The 12696-nt window shown below is 46.7% G+C and overlaps 1 protein-coding gene across 3 annotated transcripts in view; it reads left to right on the forward strand.

Moving 5' to 3' along the window:
* Nucleotides 1-12696, forward strand: part of cul9 (cullin 9) — a 318678-nt gene that overhangs the window by 15281 nt on the left and 290701 nt on the right. The window lies entirely within an intron of this gene.

Here is a 12696-nt window from a genome sequence, read left to right on the forward strand (position 1 = left end):
AACCTACAGTTTTATATTATTACCCTGTTCAGGCGAAAGTTGAAGTGAAAACAAAAGTGCTGGAAAAACTCAGCTGGTTTGGCTGCATCTGGAGAGAGAAACAGTGTTAACGTTTTGAGTCCAATATGACTTTTCTTCAGAGCTGAAGAGAGGTAGAAATGTGGTGGGTTTTGTACTGTTGGGGGGTGGAACAAAAGGGAAGGTCTGTGATGGGTTAGAGGGCAGGAGAGATTAAATAACAGATGTCATGGAGCAAAGGCAAAGGGAGAGATAATGGTTGCAGTAAAGAAACAAAGCATCAGTCCAGAGTAAGTGTTAATGGCAGAATAATGGGCTGAAAACAAAAACATGAAAACAAGATGCAGACTGGCACTTAGCAAAAAAAGAGACTCAGAATGGGAGGACAGAGTTCATGGCCTGAAGTTGTTTAATCAATGTTGGGTCCAGAAGGCTGTAAAGTGCCTAATCGGAAGATGAAGCGCTTTTCCCCCATCTTGTGTCGAGCTTCACTAAAACACTGCAGCAGGCCGATAGCAGAAGTAACAGCGTGAGAGCAAGATGGTGGATTAAAATGACAAACAACTGAAAGGTTGGGTAATGCTTGCAGGCTGAGTAGAGGTGTTTTGCAAAGCAGCCACCCAATCTGCGTTTGATCTTCAGTGTATAGGAGACTGTATTGTGAGCAGCGAATAGATTGAAAGAAGTACAAGTAAATTGCTGCTTCACCTGGAAGTGTTTGGGACAATGAGAAGAGGGCAGGTAAAAGGCAGGTGTTACACTTGTGATTACATGGGAAGGGGTTGATGTGTTGGGGGTGATGGAGGAGTGGACCAGGGTGTCACGGAGGGAAGAGTCCCTTCAGAATGCTGACGGGAGGGGAGGAGACGATGTGTATGGTGGTAGCATCATGCTGGAGATTGCAGAAATGGCAGAGGATAGATAATCCTTTGGATGTGGAGGCTGGTGGTGTGGAAGGTGAGGACAAGGAGAACCTTATTGCAGTTCTGGAGGGAGGGGAAGGGGTGAGGGAAGAAGTATGCAGAATGAGTCAGACATGGTTGAGGGTCTTGTCTACTACAGTGGGGGGGAGGAGGGGATGGGGAGGAGGGGATGGGGAGGAGGGGATGGGGAGGAGGGGATGGGGAGGAGGGGAGGGGGGATATGCGGAGGAGTGGGGGGGAGGAGGGGATGGGGGGATTGGGGAGGAGTGGGGGGGAGGAGGGGAGGGGGAGGAGGGGATGGGGGGATGGGGAGGAGTTGGGGGGAAGGGGGGATGGGGAGGAGTGGGGGGAGGAGGGGATGGGGGGATTGGGGAGGAGTGGGGGGGGAGGAGGGGAGGGGGAGGAGGGGATGGGGAGGAGTTGGGGGGAGGGGGATGGGGAGGAGTTGGGGGGAGGGGGGGTGGGGAGGAGTTGGGGGGAGGGGGGATGGGGAGGGGGAATGGGGAGGGGGGAGGGGGGAGGGGGAGGAGTGGGGGGGGGAGGGGAGGAGTGGGGGGGAGGGGAGGAGTGGGGGGGGAGGGGAGGAGTGGGGGGGAGGGGAGGAGTGGGGGGGAGGGGAGAAGTGGGGAGGAGTGGGGGGGGAGGGGAGGAGTGGGGGGGAGGGGAGGAGTGGGGGGGAGGGGAGAAGTGGGGAGGAGTTGGGGGGGAGGAGTGGGGGGGGAGGGGAGGAGTGGGGATGGGAAGGAGTGGGGGGAGGGGGGATGGGAGGGAGTTGGGGGGAGGAGGGGGTGGGGAGGAGTGAGGGGCAGGGGGGAGGAGGGGATGGGGAGGAGTGAGGGGAAGGAGTGGGGGTGGAGGGGAGGAGTGGGGGTGGAGGGGAGGAGTGGGGGGGGAGGGGGGAGGGGAGGAGTGGGGGGGAGGGGAGGAGTGGGGGGGAGGGGAGGAGTGGGGGGGAGGGGAGGAGTGGGGGGGGAGGGGGGAGGGGAGGAGGGGGAGGGGAGGAGGGGGAGGGGAGGAGGGGGGAGGGGAGGAGTGGGGGGGGGAGGGGGGAGGGGAGGAGGGGGGAGGGGAGGAGTGGGGGGGGAGGGGAGGAGTGGGGGGGAGGGGAGGAGGGGGGAGGGGGGATGGGGGGGATGGGGGGGAGGGGGGATGGGGGGGAGGGGGGGAGGGGGGATGGGGGGGAGGGGGGATGGGGGGGAGGGGGGATGGGGAGGAGGGGGGATGGGGAGGAGTGGGGGGAGGGGGGATGGGGAGGAGTGGGGGGAGGGGGGATGGGGAGGAGTGGGGGGAGGGGGGATGGGGAGGAGTAGGGGGGAGGGGGAGAGGGGAGGAGGGGATGGGGAGGGGGCAGGATCGAGAAATGAGGAAAAGGGAAGTTGTATCGGAAGTGCCTTTGTCGAAGGTAGCATCATCAGAACACGTGACTGACGTGGAGAGATTGGGAGAATGGAGTGGAGAAAGCTGATTTGATTAAATTCTTGATTAATGTCTGCAAGTTTATTCCTACGAGAAAGAGACTGCCTTTGAGATTGCTAATTTTCAGTTCATTGTTTTTTGGACCAGCGTGTTCAAGTCACCATAGTGAGATTGATTCATCAATTCCAGAACTGAGAGTTGACTGAATATGCAGTACTTTATTTGCAAGAGTGACTGCTGCCAACGCAAGATTGCACTGAGCATGCTCTGCACCCACTGCCTTTCACATGTAATCACACTGTGATAGTGTAAAACGCGCTATGTGATGCTAGTGTGGCTTAATATAAACACCCCCTGAAGAAACAAAGTTACGTTTCAGAACATCTGCACACAAAGGGATGGAATGTGTCATTGACAGTGCTATCGAGTGGCACTTTCCTGCTCACTGTGCTGTTTGGGTTCTGCCAGGGTCACTCAGCTCCTGATCTCATGACAGCCTTTGTCCAAACATGGACAAAGGAGCTGAACTCATGGTGATGTGAGAGTGACTGCCCTTGACATCAAGGCAGCATTTGACAGAGTGTGGCACAAAGAAGCCCTAGCAAAACTGGAGTCAATGGGAATCGGGGGGGGAAAACTCTTCACTGGTTGTAGTTATACTTAGCACAAAGGCAGATAGTTGTGGTTGTTGGAGGCCAATCATCTCAGTCCCAGGACATCACTGCAGTAGTTCCTCAGGGCAATGTCCTCGGCCTAATCATCTTCAGCTGTTTCATCAATGGGGATGTTTGCGGATGATTTCAATGTTCGTGGCTCCTCAGACACTGAAGCAGCCCATGTCCATATGCAACAATTCCTGGACAATGTTCAGGCTTGGATTGACAAGTGGCAAGTAACATTCGCGCCACACAAGTGTCAGGCAATGACCCCTCCAACAAGAGAGAATTTAACCATCTCCCCTTGACAATCAGTGACATTAACATCGCTGAATCCCGCACTATCAACATCCTGGTAGGTTACCATTGACCAGAAATTGAACTGTACTAGCCATATAAATACCTTGGCTACAAGAGCAGGTCAGACGCTGGGAATTCTGCGGAGAGTAACTCATCCCCTGACTCCCCAAAACCTGTCCAACATCTACAAGGCACAGTCAGGAGTCAGATGGAATGCTCTCTACTTGCTTGGATAAGTGCAGCTCCCACAACACTCAAGAAGCTCAACACCATCTGGGACAAAGTAGCTCGCTTGATTGGCACCACATCCACCACCTTCAATATTCACTCCCTCCACAGTGGCAGGAGTGTGTACCATCTACTGCAGCAACTCGATGCACCTTCCAAACCCACGACCTCTACCCTATAGAAGGACAAGGGCAGCAGGCACAAGGGAACACAATCACCTGCAAGTTCCCCCCAGTCACTCACCATCCTGACTTGGAAATATATTCCTTCACTGTCGCTGGATCAAAATCCTGGAACTCCCTCCCTAACAGCACTGTGGATGTACCTATAGCACCTGGCCTACAGTGGTTCAAGAAGGCAGCTCACCAATCTTCTCAATGGCAATTAGGGATGGGCAATAAATACTGGCCTAGCCAGCATCCCATGAATGGATTTTAAAAAAGGTTTGATCCTAGCTGGGGCACGTGGAGTTCAGCAAGTTTCTGTGAGAAAACCCTCACCTATTATACTAAGATGCCAGAATCAGGGTCACTACATGTAGCCTCAAACACTTTACTTTGTCATACATACCCAAAAGGGCAGGGATAAGGATCTGGATTTTGAGATACCCATGTTATCAATTTCAAATCTAGTTATAAGCACCCTGAACTGCACCAAGAATCTCAAAACAGTTTAAGTTTAGCATCTTATTGTAGTTACATCTGAGTGAAATGTCAAACTGAAACAGTCTATACTTGCACACAGCAAGATTCGGAATTCAGTTTTGGGCGGCAAATTGCCATCTTCAAGAAAAAAAGAGTCTGACCAAACCCCTTGACATTCAATAGCATCGCTATCATCAAGTCCCCAAATGTCAATATTCTAGATGTCACCATTGACCATAAATTTAACTGGACCAGCCACATAAGTGCTGTAACTACAAGAGCAGGTCAGAGGCTGGGAATTCTGTGCAGAGTAACTCACCTTCTGATTCCCCAAAGCCTGTCTACCATCTACGAAGCACAGGTCAGGAGTGTGACGGAATACTGTCCACTTGCCTGGATGAGTGCAGCTCCAACAACACAAGAAGCTTGACACCATCCAAGACAAAGCAGCCCACTTGATTGGCACCCCGTCCACCACCTTAAGCATTCGCTCCCTCCACCACTGACGCACAGTAGCAGCAGTGTGTGCTATGATGATCTTTGATCTGGAAGTAGTACCTGCAACAGTGAAGAAAATTTGTAATTACTTTAAAATGTTTGGGAAATGTGTAATTGGTTTTAATGTTTGAAAAGGACTTTTAAGGGTTTGCGTCAATAGTAAAGGGATCAATTGTACTTGGATAAGAAATACTAATCCGTGTGACCTGGTAACCTGCACCTGGAGGCAGCCAGCAGGAAAGCAATTAAAACAGGAGCTGTGCTGTGTAGGTTCTACAGCAGGGGACACAGAGAAGACAGGCAAAGAAGTTACTGCTGTAAAGAAGGGAAAGCTGAAGAAAGAAGGCGATTAGCGCAAAGATGTAGACAAAGGAGAGAAGCAGAAGAGCTGGAAAGGAGTTGAGAAAATTCCAGAAGGAAGTGCGCCATACAGGGAAGGTTGCATGGACAGAATATACACGGAAGCTGCTGCCCCTGGAAATTCAGCTAAGTTGTTGAATGAAAGGGACTGGAATACTGCTTGGCTGAACAGTGCAATTGAAACTGGGGCTTTACAGTGAAGTGTGTTGCCTAGAAAATCTGTAAGATAATCATTGTATCTGCTGTTCCATGTGTAATTTATGGTTCGTACCAATCTTAATTTGCCTGTTCATTCATGTTTACATTATATTGATTCTGATTCATATGAAAGTAAAAGTTACAAAAGTGAAATCTTGTTGGTAATTTCTTCATTTGGGGTTTGGTCAGTAAATTTGGTTTACAGTTTCCCCATGGGGATCATAACAACACCTTCTACATAATGCAATGCAGCAACTCACTCACTAAGGCATCTTTGACAGCACTTTCCAAGCCCACAGCCTCTACCAGCTAGAAGGACAAGGGCAGCAGACACATCGGAATACCACCTGCAACTTTCCCTTCAAGTCTCTCACCATCCTGACTTGGAATTATGTAATTGTTCCTTCATCATTGTTGAGTCAAGATCCTGGAACTCCCTCCCTAACAGCACTGTTTATGTACCTACACCATATGGACTGCAGGAGTTCAAAAAGGCAGCTCACCACCACCACCTCAAGGGCAATTAGGAATGGACAATAAATAAAACTGCCAACGATGCTTACGTTGCATGTACAAATATAAAAAACCTGCAGATTGCATCAGTATATTTATTTCTTGTAAAAAGAGAGAATATTTCCTAAACTCACTGTCAGAGAAATCAAGTGTATAAGGTTGGCATTCATACTATTTGTGGTATTAGCCTGTGGTAATTGGGTAGGTTGTTGACCATGAGGCAGATTGCATCCCATTCACTCCACTTGATTCACAAGAGACATGACCTGCTTACAAAAGCTGTGCTTAGCAGTGTGCAGAATGGAGAGGCAAGAGTAGTTATCCATACACTTTCCAGATGTTTGTGGTGCTGGCAGATGTATTTGGGAATCTAGTATGTTTTTGTCACCATGTTGAACAATGGATTAACCAATGGGATTTGGTAGTGGATATCCTGAAATGTAGAAGTATAGTTTTGTGTGGAGAGAGCCTTCGAATGTATTTGAAGATGTGACATTTGTTCCAGCTGTTGATTCATTTTAGTTTCTGAGAGTCTTTTACTGCTACTGTTACTAATGACTAGAGTTCCAGTTCAGGTTATGCTTATAGCATCATATGGTTTTCTTTCCACTTTAGCACAGGGACAGGGAGACTTCCTGCTTCCCATTGCGAGATTCAAGAGCAAATGGTGCTGCAGCAAACCTGTTGCTGAACCTTGTGGAGGGATACTTAACATTCGTTTGACGCACATCTTTGCCAAAACAATTTGCATAAGAACTTGGATTACACTGCTGGTGAGAAGTACACTCTGTACAGACGTTGCAAATTGTCAAGTGTAGATTTTTTATGTTATGTGAAGACTTTAGAGGGGGTCAGAAAAGATTCACGTGAATAGTTCCAGCGATGAGGAACTTCAGTTAGGTGGATGGATTGGAGAAACTGGGGTTGTTCTCCTTAGAGAATAGATGTTTAAGAGGTGTTCAAAATCACGAGGGGTCTAGATAGGGAGAAACTGTTCCCACTGGCTGAAAGGTCGGGAACCAGAGGACCCAAATTCAAAGTGATGGGCAAAAGAACCAAAGGTGACATGAGGCAACACATTTTTACACAGTGAGTGGTTAGGATCTGGAATGCACTGCCTGAGAGGGTGGTCGAGGCAAATTGAATCATAACTTTAATAAAAGGTTTGGATAAGCACCTGAAGGGAAATATTTGCAGGGCTACAGGGAAAGGGTCAGGGAGTGGGAAAAGCTGAATTGTTCTTGCAGAAATCTGGCATGAACTCAATGGGTTGAATGGCCTCTGTTGCTGTAACCATTCTATGGTCTATAAAAGTGCCAAATATATATAGTTTATACAGTTGATGAGGAATTTTTATATTGGGAGTGTCAGCTGCTGGAAGGCGTTAGATGAAGAGTATGGGAACATACACTTGGTGTTAGGTCCTTACGTAAATGGATTGCAGAGAGGCAAGCAGCTGTTGGCTGTGCACTTCAAACTGGTGGATCCTCTGTCTGGTATGGTGTGTCCATGCTGTGGCACAAAGGTGGTAGCACTTCGTGCTAAGATATGGGGTGGAATTTTCTGACCCCATCATGGTGGGGGCGGGGCAGGGCTGGAAAATGCAGTGAGTCATTCAAAATTCCGTTGCCTTCGGGACCGGAAGATTCCGCCGGTGGGAGGGGCTGCAAAATTCATTCGTGCTTTCTTTTCCACCTGAGGTGGTCTTGGCATCTTTGCTCACTGAGGCCTCAAAATCCTCTCATCAGCATCAAATCATCAACTAGTAGTTCTCCCAGCTAAGCAAGGAACCTCGTACTGAGCCCTGCAGGACTCCACTGGAACTAGCCTTCCGTCCATAAAAACACCTTTTGCTTCCAATTCTGGATTCAACTTGCCACTTACCCTTGAATCCCAAGGGCTCTTATTTTTATGACTAGTGTGTGCCATGTGGGAGCTTATCAAAAGACTTGCTAAATTAGTCCATGCAGACTACATCAAATGTGCTACCCTCCTTCCTTGAAAACTCAAATCAAGCTAGTCAGACACAACCTTCCCTTAACAAATGTGTTGTGTGTCCTGGCTGAATGCTACACCCCCTCCCCCACTTTACCCCCATTTACTTCATCACTTGTGCTTCTGAGATTTATCAAGAATAACTTTCTGTTTTACTTTCTGTTTTAACCCCTTAGTATGCTTGCTCAGTTGGATTTTATTTGGGCAAATGTATGTCATTTGTGCAGTATTCCATTTGGCAACTATTTTTAGCTGTGCCAGACAAGAGGCTCAGAAATACAGTAGTTGAGATCTGATAAGTGATGACCTGTTACAAAACTATACTAAATTCTAATCTGCTGTAGAGCAGTTGGCAGGACATTTAAAATGGTGGTTTTGAGTTTACTGTATTGTAGTTTGTGCTTCTATCAGAGATCAAGTCACTGAATCAGTACTGTATTCAGTATACCTATTTTAAAACTGAAACTGGTATTGTTTTAAAATAAAAACTGATTTGAAAAAAGAGCATTGACCTGAAACGTTATCCATGATTCTCTCTCCACAGTGTTGCTTGACCTGCTGATTATTTTCAGCAATTGCAACATGCTGTTTTTGTGATACTGGATATTGTTTGTTATACAGTAAATAATGAAAGTTTATGCATCAAGGTAACCCCTTATGAAATATATGTTGATTGAGCTAAAACATAATAAAGGATCAACCACAGTAATAGGTGTAGTCTGTTGACCACCTAATAGTGGAATGAAGGTGAAAAAGAATATAGCACTTTTCATGATCACTGGGTGTCTCAGCACTTTATAGCCAATCAAGTGCTGAATTGTAGTTACTGTTGTAATGTAGGAAACTCAGAAGCTAATTTATGTTCAGCAAATTCCAACAAACAACAAAGTGATAATGATTGGATGATCTTTATTTTGTGATGTTGATTGACACCTGGGCAAACTCCCCTGCTGTTCTTTGAAATAGTGCTATGGGATTGTTTACATCCACCTGAGCAGACAGATGGCACCTCGGTTAAAATTACATCTGAAAGACAGCACCTCTGACAGTGCAACACTCCCTCGTTACTGCACTGGAGAGGCAACCTTGATTTTTGTGCTCAAGCACTGGAATAGGACTTGAACCTGGAACCTTTGATTCAGAGGCAAGTGTATTACCAACTGAGTCACGGCTGACACAAGGAAGAATAATACAAATTAAGGAAATGAATAAAAAAAATGTAGAATAATAATCATGGGGATTCCAACTGATATTATTTGGACAGCAAAGGTAGGTAAAGCGATACGGGAATGTAACTCTTACAATGTGTAGGGGTCCGTTCTAATCCAATATGTGAAAAGCCCAACGGGAGAATTTGCTGCTGCATCTAGTAATGGGAAATAAGCGAGAACAGATAAATGAAGTAAAAATGGGGAAGCATCTAGTCATTAGGCTTGGCAGCGTTCCATCTCTTGAGGCGATGGTTTGTCTCTTGGTCAGCTCTGTGGTAAATATCACCTGGTATTATTTAGAAACCCCACTCTGGTATGGCAGTCTCTGCCACATTTGCTGCAGAAGAAAACAGTGGACTGAGAAAGTTCAAGATTCGCTTGCCACTGTTTTCCCTGGGTCCTCTTCTCGACCAGTTGAGTTTTCCGTTTCTCCTCACCTCCAATGCCCCTCCAAACAGTCAACCTTCAGAAGTCATAGCCATAAGCATTGGTGTCTCAGTTGTCTGTATCAATGTCAGCATCTTTATATCTCACTTGCATGTGTTCCTTGTAACAGAGATATGGACACCCAGGCGGTCGTGACCCAGTGGCCATTTCACTGTACAGAAGGTCTTTGGGTATATAGTTGTCATCCATCCGATGAATGTGGCTGAGCTAGCTAGGATATCACTGGCTTAGTAGTGATTGTGAACTGATGGAATTAGCACACTTCAGGACCTCTGAGTTAGTGACCTTGTCCTGCCAAGAAATGCCAAGGATACGTCTGAGACAGAGAAGGTGGAAACTGTTCAGCTTTTTCCCTGCCTAGCATACGTTGTCCAGGTCTTAATATTGCGGAGGAGTGCACTGAGGGTGCAAGCTTGGTAGACTCGCAGTTTGGTGTTCTCAGGTTGCTGTTGTTCCTCACTTTCTTACTCAGGCTGCAAAAGCTGCAGCTGTTATGTCTAATGTGTGTTAATTTCAACATCAAGTGCCAAATTGCTGGTGATTGTAGAGCCTAAATATGTGAAGCTATCAACAACCTCTTACGCCATGGCGGCGTGCTAACATCCTGGACCATGACATTTGTCTTTTTGATGCTGATGGTCAAATCAGACTCTTCACAGGTGTGAGAGAGTCTGCCCGTTCGCTGCTGAAGACGTTCCTTGGTATTGAATACTAGTGCAGCATTGTCAGTATAGAGCAACTCTGATGAGGCTTGGTGCACTTTTATTTTGGATCTCAGGCTATATGAAAGTAGATAACCACTGTAGATGAACTGAAGGCATATGACAGCAGCAAAGAGAATATCCTAGAGAGTGTAGGTGCCAGAATGCAACCCTATTTGTCCTCATTGTGAATCTCAAAGGGTTCCGATGTTGCCCTGTCACAACTGACCTTACCCATCATGTTGTCATGGAAAGAGAGATCACATTGAGCAGCTTCGAGGGGCAGCCAATTTTCTCCAGCTTAAATAGACCCCACCTGCTCACATGGTTGAATGCCGTGGTGAGATTGACGAAGGCAATATATCGTGGTCTCCTTTGTTCACAGCATTTCTCTTGCAGCTGCCAGACTGAGACCATCATGTCAGTTGTGGATCTTCTAGTTCTGAAACCACATTGGGAATTGGAGTAGATGTGTTCAGTAAGGATAGCATGAGAAAATACTTTTCCTACAATGTTTGGCGGGCGATACATCTATGGCTGTGGTAATCACTGCTGTCGCCCTTGTTGTACAGGGTCACAATCTTTGTATCTCACATATCCTGAAGCACTGCCCTCCAGCAGAGACAGAGACATCTGTGCAAATGCTGCAGGGTTGCCGCTTTCCCGTACTTGATGGGTTCAGGCGGTATAGCACCGGCACCTGCAGCTTTGCCAATGGCGGCCGACTCGGTAGCTTTGTTAAGCTCCTCCATTATGGGCACGATACCTAGCTTTTCCATGACAAGCAGGTTCTATTATGTAAAACTTCCTTGGCGACCATATTCTCCCCGGAATACAGCTTATGGTAGTATTCCACCCATTTCTGTATACTGCAATCGGTGACAACTGCCCCTGCCTCTGTTCTCAGTGGAGTTGTTTGCTTTGCTGTTGAGCCTATTGCCTTTTTGATCCCATCATACGTGCTCCATAGTAATCCCCCTGGGAGAACATCTGGATATTTGGGAAGAGTTGTAACCAGTAGGCAATAGCGCACTGCCTAGCAGTCTGTTTGACTTTACGTCGAGCAGCTCTTGGTGCATTCAGAGTCTTCTCACCCAGTCTCTCCTGTTCAATAACAGGTTCTATTACAGCATTGGCTCAGGGTTAGCAATCAGCATTTTTCCACTCTTCACGTTTGTTGAGATTGCGGTATTGTAGGTGGTGTCTCAAAGTATGTTCCATTTTACTTCTGCACTCAGTGGGAATGCTAGCAAGCACCTGTTCAATCGAGTTAAGGAACTGTTGGTCCTTATCAATAGTGACCATAATATAAGACGCTTTAAGATAAGTATAATGACGACCAGGGTAATAGACTGGAGAAAAGCTGATTTTGAGGGGATGAGAATAGAGCTTGAGGAAAATAAAACTCAAACAATGATTTCGAATAACAATGGGAAACATTTAAAGAGGTGTTCAGCAGAGTGCAGGAATAACACATTCTGCTGACAAACAAGAACAAGCTAAACACTAATATGTCACCATGAACAAATAAAAATAGAAGAGAAAAATTGAGGGTAAGGAAAGAGACACATGCTGAATACATGGACAGCAGAGGAGAGCAAGATAAGGGAAAATACGAAGACTTTAAAAAATGAGGGCAAAGCGGAACTATGAAATTACATATCAAGAAACATAATTATTTAAAAAATTCTTTCACAGGATATGGGCGTCACTGGTGTTACGATCGGTCCTCAGGTGAGGTTTAGGGAAACAAAGATAGAAATAAAAGACAGTAAAATAAAAAGCAAAAGTGGAAGACAGAGGAAACGGGTTAGCAGCAAATAGGGCCATAGTACAAAAAAAATGTGTAAAAAGACAGGTCTCGATGCACAGAGTATTCGCGATAATATAGACAAATTAACAGCGCAAATAGATGTATATGGGTATGATATGATCGCGATTACAGAGACATGGCTGCAGGGTGACCAAGGCTGGGAACTGAAATAAAATCAGAAAATGCTGGAAAAACTCCGCTGGTCTGACAGGATCTGTGGAGAGAGAAGCAGAGTTAATGTTTTGAGTCTGTATGACTTCTTCAGAGCTAAAGAGAAATAGAAAGTGATGGAATTCATACGGCACCTTCCCGTGCAATCGCAGGAGGTGCAACACCTGCCCCTTTACTTCATCCCTCCCCCACATCCAAGGGCCCAGACACTCCTTTCAGGTGAAGCAGTGCTTCACTTGCACCTCCCTCAATTTGGTCTACTACATTTGCTGCTCTCAATGCGGTATCCTCTACATTGGGGAGACCAAACACAGACTGGGTGACCACTTTGTGGAACACCTTCGGTCTGTCTACAAGCATGACCCAGACCTTCCAGCCACTTGCCATTTCAACACACCACCCTGCTCTCTTGCCCACATGTCCGTCCTTGGCCTGCTGCAATGTTCCAGTGAAGCCCAACGCAAACTGGAGGAACAGCACCTCATCTTCCGAATTAGGCACTTTACAACCCTCTGGACTTAACATTGAGTACAACAACTTCAGACCATGAACTCTCTCCTCCATCTTCACCCCTTTTTAAATCTCTTTTTAAAAAAAAATCCTT

This window comes from Cetorhinus maximus, chromosome 5 (assembly GCF_964194155.1).
Source record: "Cetorhinus maximus chromosome 5, sCetMax3.hap1.1, whole genome shotgun sequence".
Classification (NCBI taxonomy): domain Eukaryota; kingdom Metazoa; phylum Chordata; class Chondrichthyes; order Lamniformes; family Cetorhinidae; genus Cetorhinus; species Cetorhinus maximus.